Source organism: Stylophora pistillata, chromosome 14, assembly GCF_964205215.1.
Source record: "Stylophora pistillata chromosome 14, jaStyPist1.2, whole genome shotgun sequence".
Classification (NCBI taxonomy): domain Eukaryota; kingdom Metazoa; phylum Cnidaria; class Anthozoa; order Scleractinia; family Pocilloporidae; genus Stylophora; species Stylophora pistillata.
The window spans coordinates 24,306,831-24,317,896 of NC_142532.1; the positions used below are offsets into that span (position 1 = coordinate 24,306,831).

General features: G+C 37.6%; 1 long non-coding RNA gene across 3 annotated transcripts; it reads right to left on the reverse strand.

Moving 5' to 3' along the window:
* Positions 1-1,964: 1,964 nt before the first annotated feature.
* Positions 1,965-4,531, reverse strand: LOC148717157 (uncharacterized). Of its 3 annotated transcripts, XR_015995177.1 has the most exons (6): positions 4,286-4,531; positions 4,108-4,179; positions 3,464-3,612; positions 3,056-3,119; positions 2,374-2,477; positions 1,965-2,036 (listed from the first exon to the last, which is right to left on the reverse strand). It is a non-coding gene; the product is annotated as an uncharacterized LOC148717157 (long non-coding RNA). The 3 variants fall into 3 exon arrangements; XR_015995178.1 differs by lacking the exon at positions 4,108-4,179 and having other exon boundaries at positions 4,286-4,527; XR_015995176.1 differs by having other exon boundaries at positions 4,108-4,527.
* Positions 4,532-11,066: the final 6,535 nt, after the last annotated feature.

Genomic DNA, 11,066 nt, shown 5'->3' on the forward strand with positions numbered 1-11,066 from the left:
GCATACTTCTTGCCAGCTGCCCTCACATCAATGAATCAAACTGTATCACATTGTACTCAGAATAGAGATTATGGTTAATGGTTCCTGCTTAAAATGAAAGCAGTTCTTCATTTTTTTTTTCTTACTCATTGTAAATAATTCTTAAGTTTGATAACATTAATATTTAAATTGTTGTAGATATATTTAAATTTGTAAGTCCACATCAGCTTTTTAGCTGCCTTCTTGTACTGACCTACATGAAAAATAAAGTATGTATGTATGTATGTATATAACTCTGCTAGGAATGTTCAGCCCCACTGCATACTACTCACTTTGAAATTTCAACTCTCTTGCTGAGGTGAATAAGCTAAACCTCTTATCTTGATCTTCTTGAGAGCTAGCAACATGTTAATTAACCTATTGACATCCAGTGCGCCCATATGCGCCCATGGGGACCCACACCCTTTCTACGCCTTGTGACATCATCACTTTTAACCCTGGAGCATGAATTTGAGCACCTACTTGAACAGGTTGAAAATATCTTACAGACAATACTTGAACTTGTCAGGTTTCAAAGATTAATTGTTTGTTTATACTCCACAAGATCTAATTAATCAGTGCAATAAAGGCAGAACTGGTAAATTCTAGAGCATAGAAAAATGCACTGTGTGAGGTGACCTGGTTTGGCCAGCAAATACCAACCAGACAAAGAAGCTACATTCCTGATCAACCTGTGCCACAGCCTAACAATCTTAGTTCCATTTGATATATTAAAAAAATCCTACATAATGTACCATCCCATTATTAATTGGAAATCATAAGTTTAATCTATCTTGTTCTCTATAAAAAGTGGGAGTCCAATCCTGTGATCACCTATATCTGAATTTACAACTACGTAACAGTAACCTTAGAAAGATGTTACATTTCATCTTAAGTCACAAGTGTGGGGGAAAGAAAAATTTTTAAGTCCCCATGACAAATCCAACCTCAGACCTTGGGACTCGGTGCTCCGATGCTTTAGCACGGAGCCACAGAGACTCTATGGTGATCAGCAAGGCCCATTACAAAGTTCATATAGTTCATTAGTTTTTTTATCGGATATATATTTTTTTTCTTTTTAGTTTTCGGGTTGCGCCTCACATGGGATTTTGTTTCTGTTTCGGCAATCTTATTTGGTCCTTTTTTTAAATTTCTTTTACTTCTGTATATTCATAACTTATGAGACCAATAAAGTTGATAAACATATATGACATGTGTCCTGCATACTAGCTGCTATAGGATCAGCAATATTTTTCAATAATGACACTACAAGCACATAGGCAGTGATGAGTTAACATTTGGCAGACTTTCTTTGTCTAAAATATAACACTCAATTCTTCAGAGATGTTTTTGGCAACACATTGTACCGTATTTATGTATGATCCTCGCAGTAAAGAGCACTATTTTAATAAGCAATAGTGAAAATTACACCTGAAAAAATTCAGGCCTGCATGGGATTTGAACCACTGACCTCTGCGATACTAGTGCAGCACTGTATCAATTGAGCTAACAAGCCAACTGGGAACAGGTCACCAAACTAATTCACCATAAACCCGTAAGATGATAAATCAAACTCAGTGAATATATGAAACTCATATATTTGAACCGCGGTTGTAGAAACGTATTTATGTACGATCCTCGCAGTAAAGAGCACTATTTAAGCAATAGTGAAATTCCTACCTGAAAAAATTGAGGCCTGTACATTGTACCTTCCTTTTTGTGATCTTCCCCATGTGTAAACATCTCCCGATGAACTAACAACAGCCGTGTGTTGTTGGCCATAGGACAAATGACAGGCTTGAACAGGAACTCCATTGTACTTTCCTATTATGAACAGAAACAGTGATAATGATATCATTACATGGTCTGAATGGAAGATCATCTAAAGTACCATAGAATGTACTTCACTATCAACCACAATTTGAGAGCTTTTATTAATACTTGAAATTACCCTCTTCCTTCCCAGATCATTTTCAGAAGCTTGGTCTCCTCCAGTAATGCACTTAAATGCTGCAACTCTGGACACAGACAACAGAGAAAAGTATCAATTACAATATCCTTTTAATTAGTTATTAAATCTTTTACAGGCATAATTATTCTTATTAACCCTAATTTCAAAGACATCTGCAACATCTTATTTGAAGAAACTGGGCTTGGGTAGATGGCTCCTAACTAATCCAGGATAATTTTTTTGAAAAAATGCCATCTCTCTCAAGGAACTGGAGATGCAAGCTGAAACATGGAAGTAAATTAACCATTTCTGCCGGCAGCTTTCTACTTTTGACATCCCCCAGCCCTCAATATATAAAATTATAAAAAATTTAATAAAGAAGATAAATAACATGGGACACACACCTTGCATCAGCATCCAACTTATCATCTCTGAGATAATTTAAAACCAAAAGACAACATAAAAACAGCTCAATCAGATCATGCAGGGAAGGTTGCTTATGATCCTCCTATATCACCGAAAGTGAACAATTAAAAAATAATAAATAATAAATAATAAATTAGCAATGGACATTCTACTGGGTGGCTCTTCTTGTCCACTGTTCCAATCGAATTGGAATTTGGAATGTTGGTTTTTGCAGAGGGAGGTAAACAGGAGGACCCAGAGGAAACCCCCAGAGCAAGGACGAGAACCAACAGCAAACTCAACCCATATGTGACGCCAAGTCCGGGAATCAAACCCAGGCCACAGTGGTGGGGGGCAAGTGCTCTCACCACTGTGCCATCCCTGCTCCCCTAGGAACAATTCAACATTTATTTTAAAAAGTTTGCAGGAAGTAAGATAAATGGATCTTTTGAATCTTCCTTATCTTGTTCCAGTTTAGTTTATAGTGTTCATAACAACAGTTTATCGTGCCCCCCTGCCAACTCTCATTCACTTCCACTAAAACTTCCATTATAATCACTGAAAAAAAGTTTCATCCTTTGGACATTTCAATGATTCTCTGTTGGATGTGTGTGGATAAGTTAATTACAATAAATGAAATAATATATTGTCGAAGAAAAAAAAAACATAACTCAGGCAGACCTGTCTGAAACTGGCAGTACTTTCAAGAGAAATCACTGAGCTGATTGAGCTTCCAGATACAGTCCTGAAATTAAATGAAAGTGAAACATCCTTATGAATGTAAACCCTTATCAAATTACCACAATAACCACCATCACCATCACAATCTTAAACCATTCATACCTGTATTTCACAACTGCTAACATCTGATAGTAGTATGCATTACAACTGATTCATGGTATATATAGTGTAAATCATAATCTGTTCAGTAGTCATATTTATCATTAATCCTATCTGAAAGTTCCTTGAAAACACCTTCAAAGGTTTTTATTTATTGGCTTTAGTTGTTATTCCCTCTTGACACTGACAGTTAATACAGTTTAAATTTCTGATTAAGCTTGGTCGTTACAAATAATGACAAATTCTTACCTCTGCCTTGGAGGTCTCACTTAACTTGCCAAGGATCTAAATGAAGGACGAGATGGGTCCAGAACTCGAGCAATGTGTACCAAGCTTTCTTCATTCAATGAAGTCAGATGACAAAGAGGGAACTTCAAATGACTTAAAATAATTTCAGGCTGCAAATCAAAGGAAGGCACAAAAAATTGGTTTAACTCCCATAAGTGATGAGACAGAACTTAATTCTCCTTACAACATCAATATTATATCAAGCAGATGAGTAACGAGAATAACGAAACATATCAATGAGGGGATTATTAGTTGATCTAATACCAAATTCTTTAAAGTTACACTATAGGAAAAGAATAGCAAACAGTATGGAGAATTTATTTACTAATACATTCTTGGGAGGGAAAGGGTTACTGAAGAACCAATAAAAATGCAAGCATTCAGTTGAAACTTTCCTCTTATCTTCAAGACATAGCTGAACCTCAAAACAAAAAGTACATGGAGGAAATTTAGGCAGATTATACCTATGAAATAATTTTCACTCACAGTACCTAAGACAACAGAAATGATTCTGCATCCTTAGGATCCATACACTGTATAAACGCACCTGTTATCCGCATACAAGGTAAGTATGAATTAAAAATCATTACAAAATAAAAACGAACCCACTTCAACTGCCACCTTGTTTTCTTTATTTCTTATTTGCTGAGCTGGCATCTGCTACTTTAAGGATGAACCTTGTACATATTACATTGTCAGTGATGATGGTATGAAAAATAAGAGTCAAACGCTTTTACAATTATAAAATAAACAAATCTTTATCAAAAAATTCATGCATCTTACCAAAAAAATTTGACCTCTTTCAATTCTAAAAAGAGAATTCTGAACAGGTCAACTCAACAGAACACTGTGCAAAATCATCTCGTGAATGCCCCTTCATTGAACTATTCAATAAAGTGCTGCAATCATGTCTTTCTCGCCATTCGCACCTCTGCTGATAATATCAGTGAAACCTCTAGATGCCAACTTGCCCTGAAGTTCACAAGAAAGATGAAACTTTTCCTTCTGTGCAAGCATGTCCAGAGTTTCAGCCATGAGACCTCTTGCCTGTGAAGGAAATTCAACTGATTGAGATTCAATTCATGCAGCCTTTCCACAAAGATTATCTTGTATTCTGCAACATCACGCAATACAGCCAAAACCACTAGTAAACTGTAAATCATCAAAACTCAGGGTTACTGAGTTACTTTCCACGATCTCATTCAGAAGGCTTCACAAGTCTCAAGTGTCTCCATAGGCTTTGAAGTAAGTGAAATGTTCTCCAGAAGTAGCTGCACTTTTGCAGGCTTCTGGTGTTTGAAGCACAGTCTATTTTAATCCAACAAAGCAGTGAAACACCATAGTCTTGTTCAAAAATAAATGTTTACCTTTGCCTGCACCTAGTGTTTTTTATAGCTGGTCTTTAAAAAAAAAAACCTCCAGAGAATGCTACAAGTTAGTATCTGCCCAGTCAGATACTGCACATAAAAACCATTTGCAAGTGTGCAGTCCAGATTAGCTCACCAAAAAAAAAAAACCTCCAGAGAATGCTACAATTTAGTATCTGCCCAGTCAGATACTGCACATAAAAACCATTTGCAAGTGTGCAGTCCAGATTAGCTCACCAAAAAAAAAAAACCTCCAGAGAATGCTACAATTTAGTATCTGCCCAGTCAGATACTGCACATAAAAACCATTTGCAAGTGTGCAGTCCAGATTAGCTCACCAAAAAAAAAAAACCTCCAGAGAATGCTACAATTTAGTATCTGCCCAGTCAGATACTGCACATAAAAACCATTTGCAAGTGTGCAGTCCAGATTAGCTCACCAAAAAAAAAAAACCTCCAGAGAATGCTACAATTTAGTATCTGCCCAGTCAGATACTGCACATAAAAGCCATTTGCAAGTGTGCAGTCTAGATTAGCTCACCAAAAAAAAAAAACCTCCAGAGAATGCTACAATTTAGTATCTGCCCAGTCAGATACTGCACATAAAAACCATTTGCAAGTGTGCAGTCCAGATTAGCTCACCAAAAAAAAACCTCCAGAGAATGCTACAATTTAGTATCTGCCCAGTCAGATACTGCACATAAAAACCATTTGCAAGTGTGCAGTCCAGATTAGCTCACCAAAAAAAAAACCTCCAGAGAATGCTACAATTTAGTATCTGCCCAGTCAGATACTGCACATAAAAACCATTTGCAAGTGTGCAGTCCAGATTAGCTCACCGAAAAAAAAACCTCCAGAGAATGCTACAATTTAGTATCTGCCCAGTCAGATACTGCACATAAAAACCATTTGCAAGTGTGCAGTCCAGATTAGCTCACCAAAAAAAAAACCTCCAGAGAATGCTACAATTTAGTATCTGCCCAGTCAGATACTGCACATAAAAACCATTTGCAAGTGTGCAGTCCAGATTAGCTCACCAAAAAAAAAACCTCCAGAGAATGCTACAATTTAGTATCTGCCCAGTCAGATACTGCACATAAAAACCATTTGCAAGTGTGCAGTCCAGATTAGCTCACCAAAAAAAAAACCTCCAGAGAATGCTACAATTTAGTATCTGCCCAGTCAGATACTGCACATAAAAACCATTTGCAAGTGTGCAGTCCAGATTAGCTCACCAAAAAAAAAACCTCCAGAGAATGCTACAATTTAGTATCTGCCCAGTCAGATACTGCACATAAAAACCATTTGCAAGTGTGCAGTCCAGATTAGCTCACCAAAAAAAAAACCTCCAGAGAATGCTACAATTTAGTATCTGCCCAGTCAGATACTGCACATAAAAACCATTTGCAAGTGTGCAGTCCAGATTAGCTCACCAATCCCCTTCCCCTTCCCGCCTCACTAACCTTGGCTACATCAAACATGAAGTTCTTGAGACCACATGCTGACAGCTGATCTAAGGCCGTGAGCTCATCATAGTCTAATTTCATTCAGTAATTGGCTGATGGAGACATAAAGATGTCAAAAAATAAAGTACAGTGATCAATAGATGAACTTGTGCTGTTTAATTAACTTATAACTTACAGACATTAATTATAATAAGGAAAGTATTAAAAAAAACCCAATTCACTTCATTACTGAGGCCCATACCTGAATGCTTCAGAGAGTGTATGTTGCTGAACTGTATTTCCACTATTATACAAAACCTGAAAATAAAATTAAAGTGATGTTACATTTTGAAGTCTGTTGTTCCAGTAAAAATAAATGAGGCTAACCAGAGGTAATTAACACTAATAACATAGGGTAAAACACTTTAATAAGGATTTTCTAAAAATGTATTGCTTGACAAGAACCTGTTGTATACAGCAGAAGAGCGCAAGATTGGATAGCCATTTTATTCTCTGCAATGTGATCACTGTGCTTACTGCAGAGTGCCTTGAAAAAGCAAAGAGAAGGTATGTTTACATTTTGTATTAATTCTGATATTTCATCAAACATTTTACATCTAACATTTTTATTAGTGTCACCTTGAATGGAAAAGAAAAGAAACCTCTTTTTGTAAAAAACACAAACTCACTTCTACCCTTCAAGTGTTACCTTATTATAGGAAATTAATGCTGCATGGATTTAAAGCAATTTAAGCATTGAATTTCTTTCCAGTTCTCATAATAAACAAGTCATCCTTGATTATTTAAGCTAAAACCTTTTACCATGTACTAAATACTTAAGCGACCAAGGTTGTTAGGTCAAGATAGCTGGATAATTTTGCCTTTTTCTTTTCTGCATTTTTATGGATCTCTCCTCCTGTGCTACAAGCAATTAATAGGCTATCTTTCCTAGCTCTCAAAATAAACAAGTCATTTTTTATTCTTATTTTAGCCACCAAATCCTTTTACAACTGATGAAAAATTTTTTAATTAGCATGCTTGCTTGGTGAAGATAGCTAACTATTTGCCTGTTTTTTGTTTTTTTTTTTTGTCTTTTTATGCATCTAAGCTTTGTCTTGGTCAATAAAAACACACACCAAAAAAACTATCGATTAAGTTAAAGTAGCAATGAAGGAAAAACATCCTATAAAAAGCAAGTTGTTATGACGACCAGCTGTCAGATGGATTAGATAGCTTCATACAAACCACAGTGACAATGATGAATAAAGCACCCAGAGCATTAGTTGTTACTATGTACAGTCTCATTTGTTATCAAGAGCAAGATAATTTTAAAAAAGCTGAAATATTTCTTTAGATCTTTCTTGTTATTTTTCTCTTCAGTTTCACCGACAAGTTCAATTCTTATTGATGTAATATTTTATAAAAGCAATAGAGGACTTTATCAACTTTACAAAACCTTATCTGAACACTTAGGGATTACAAGAATTCTTCATAATTATATGCAAATCTGTAACTGTGTCTCTCAACTCCCCACTGAGTGTTCACTGTTCACGGTGATCATTCCAGACGTCAAAAGGTTAGCCTATTTCTAACGATTTTGAAATTCTGTCAGGTGTGTATCCAGCAGTACCTCCAGTCACTGAGGTGGATTTTAGCCTGCTGCTTGATCAGGTCAGTGACTAACTGATAAAAACTATTGTGCTGTGTATTGAAAAAAATCATAAAGAGATCCTTGGAATCATTGGGGCTGCACCTCTTTAGCATTGAAAGCACAATGTCTCTCTACCTGTAGAAGATCAGCGGAGCTATTAGTTATAGCTTTAGAGATTAAGAGACCTTGGATGTTGCAACACAAATTTACAAGTCAACATTCAATGTGCATCTTTATGATTTTCTTCAATACTACGAGGATCGTGCATCATACTGCATGTTGTTTATGTTTCTGTTTATCAAGTGTACCTTGATTTTGTTTCAGTGAGTCCCTTTTTCCCTCTCAGCTATAGAATTCTTTATTTTGTAACACAGGCTGAATGGGAGCTGACATTACACTATATTGTCGCTTTTTCATCTGTGATAAAGGATTCTGTCACTGGACTGACAATGTTTATTAAAATCAATTAAAGTCCAATTTCAATTTCTAATCTATTAGGTCTTGACAGTATGTATTAGGTTTTTTAGATTCTTAATCTTAGAGGCACCTATGTATTTTGAACAAGCTCTACGAGCTCCTTGACGCTACGTGGGTAAATAAAGTATTGATTGATTGATTGAGTCACAAAATGTCACTATTCAGTCAAATAAGGTCAGTACATTGTGTGTTTCAGTAAAAGAGGTGTTCATACTGTACTTGTTAATTCTGAAATCTTTAGTCTAGAATAAAACGTTTAGTACATGCAATAAACGGAGGTCTACAGTGTAATACCCACATTTATTTATATCACTATCTGTTGAAAATCTAAGCCATAGGAAGGCCATGATTGCTGTTTCTGTGGAACAACCGATGATTATTGGAGAAGCTGTTTTTTAAAGGTCTTTTTTTAATACGTCTTTTCAGAAACATGAATAGGTTGTTTGGTGGGTAGCAAGAAGATTGTACCTCTTTATTTCCTACTTTAATCACCTTGCCAGGACTGATTAAAACAACATGTTTAGACATCCTCAACTTATAAAAATAGGTATCTCTTTTATACGCTGAGTACTTGAACCAACAGGGGTTATTCCTTAAGACTGGTCGCCAAGATAACTGTTTTATTTTTGCTGCTTTGCTCTTCAATCTTTTTCAGATCTGCTGTTCCCTTTTGAATTTAAGCCACAAGTTCATTTCATATTACTGCCGAGTGCATGTTTTTGGAGTAAGTAATTTTGAGCTAAAAAGGGCTACCGTATTTCTTCACCTATAAGCCGAGCGATTTTTTCAGTTTTCGACCCAAAATTTTGGGAGATTTTTCACGGAGAACGGGGTTCGGCTTATAGCCGAGGGTTTTACATTTTAAAAATATACAGTTGCTGAATAACTTTACCCCCCCGGCTTGTAGTCAAGTTAGCAATGAAGCAGAAGTAATAAAACACAACAAAAATAACTTCTGAATATTGGTTATTCACTTTTATGAAATTGGTGGCTCCTAAAGGAGCCGTTTGACGGATACGTGCAAGGGCTTTCAACCCAATGGTTTACTCGCCATCCGTTTCGTTTTCGCTGTCTGTGTCGAACTCGTTCTCTTCTATGTATTCATCATCTACTTCTGGGGTTTCCTCAGAGTAGACCACGTCGTCCTCTGTTCCGTCCAAGGCATTGGAAATACCGCAGGTCTTGAAGGATTTGACAACCATCTCTTCGGGTATCTCTGCCCATGCTTCCTTGATCCACCTGAGGACAAGATTTCTGCTTGGCGCCTTCTTCTTCCCAGCTGGGGTAAACTCAAATGGCCCAGATGTCATCCACGCCAAGTACTTTCGGCGCACATTATCTTTAAATGGCTTGTTTAGGCACTTATCCAAGGGCTGTACAACCGGGGTTAGGCCACCAGGGATAACTGCGACGTCAATGTTTCGCTGCTTCAGGTCATCTTTCACGGAATCGGTCAAGTGAGCTCGGAATGAGTCCCACACCAAAAGGGAACGCTCGGCACGGGGCAAACTCTGTCGAATCCATTCTCGGATGCCCTGTTCATCCATCCACCCTTTCTTATGGAAGGAAACACGAAGAGGATGCGGCACAACCAGATCTCTCGGTGTACGGACGCCTTTGAAGATGACTTTCGGTGGCACCTTTGCTCCATCGGCAGCAACAGCAAGAACGACGGTGAAGCTCCGCTTTTCCGCTCCGCAAGATTTTACTGGCACTGTTCGGCTTCCACTGAATTCCAGTGTTCGGTTCGATGGCAGCTCAAAACGCATGGGTGTCTCATCCATGTTGTAGATGCGGGATAAAGGGTAGTCGGCGCGTCTTCTTGCTGCAATGACGAAGCGATGAAAGCACACAATGTTCTCTTCGAGATCGGCGGGCAATCGCTGGGCCAGAGTTGTTTTGGTTCGCATGCTGACCGAGTGGCGTCGTTTCCATTTCTCGTACCATCCACGGGAAGCTTTGAAAGCAGGATCATCGGAGAGCTCTTTAGCTTTAAGGCGAAGGATCAATCCACTCACCGCAATACCTACGAAAAATAAAATAACAATCTTATTTTGCTGCGAGATAACCGTAGATTCGTGACTGCAGCACTCTTTTCGTGACATGTTATGAAATTGTCATGACAACAACATATTTCTGACCAATCAAAGTCTCTGTTTCCCACGCACTGAAAGACGATATCATTCAACTCTTCAAAAACTCTTAAAATTTTAGACAGAAAAGTAAATACCAACCTTGTTCTCTTTGCTGTGAAAACCACTCCATCACTTGCTGGTCTAGTTCGGGATATTTCGGAGTGAAACGGCCCATCGTCGCACGTTTTGCAGACATCTTCAGCTCTCCGGAAAGAATAGTCGCCTGGTCTCTTCTCCAGCGTCGTACCATGGACTCGCTTAGTCCATATTCTCGAGCGATTTCCGAGTTGTTTTCTACCGCTTCAGCTTCCGCGATAACTTTTATCTTGAAAGCCATACTATACGAGGAACGGCGTGCTTTAGGCATGATGATAAAAAGTGACAGCGACGAAAGGTATACTCGATAGATTGATACTTTGAAACGTTTAACTGAGATTATTATTGTTGTTGTGGTTAATCTGTTGTCGCGTGGTAGTATTTATACAGTTCG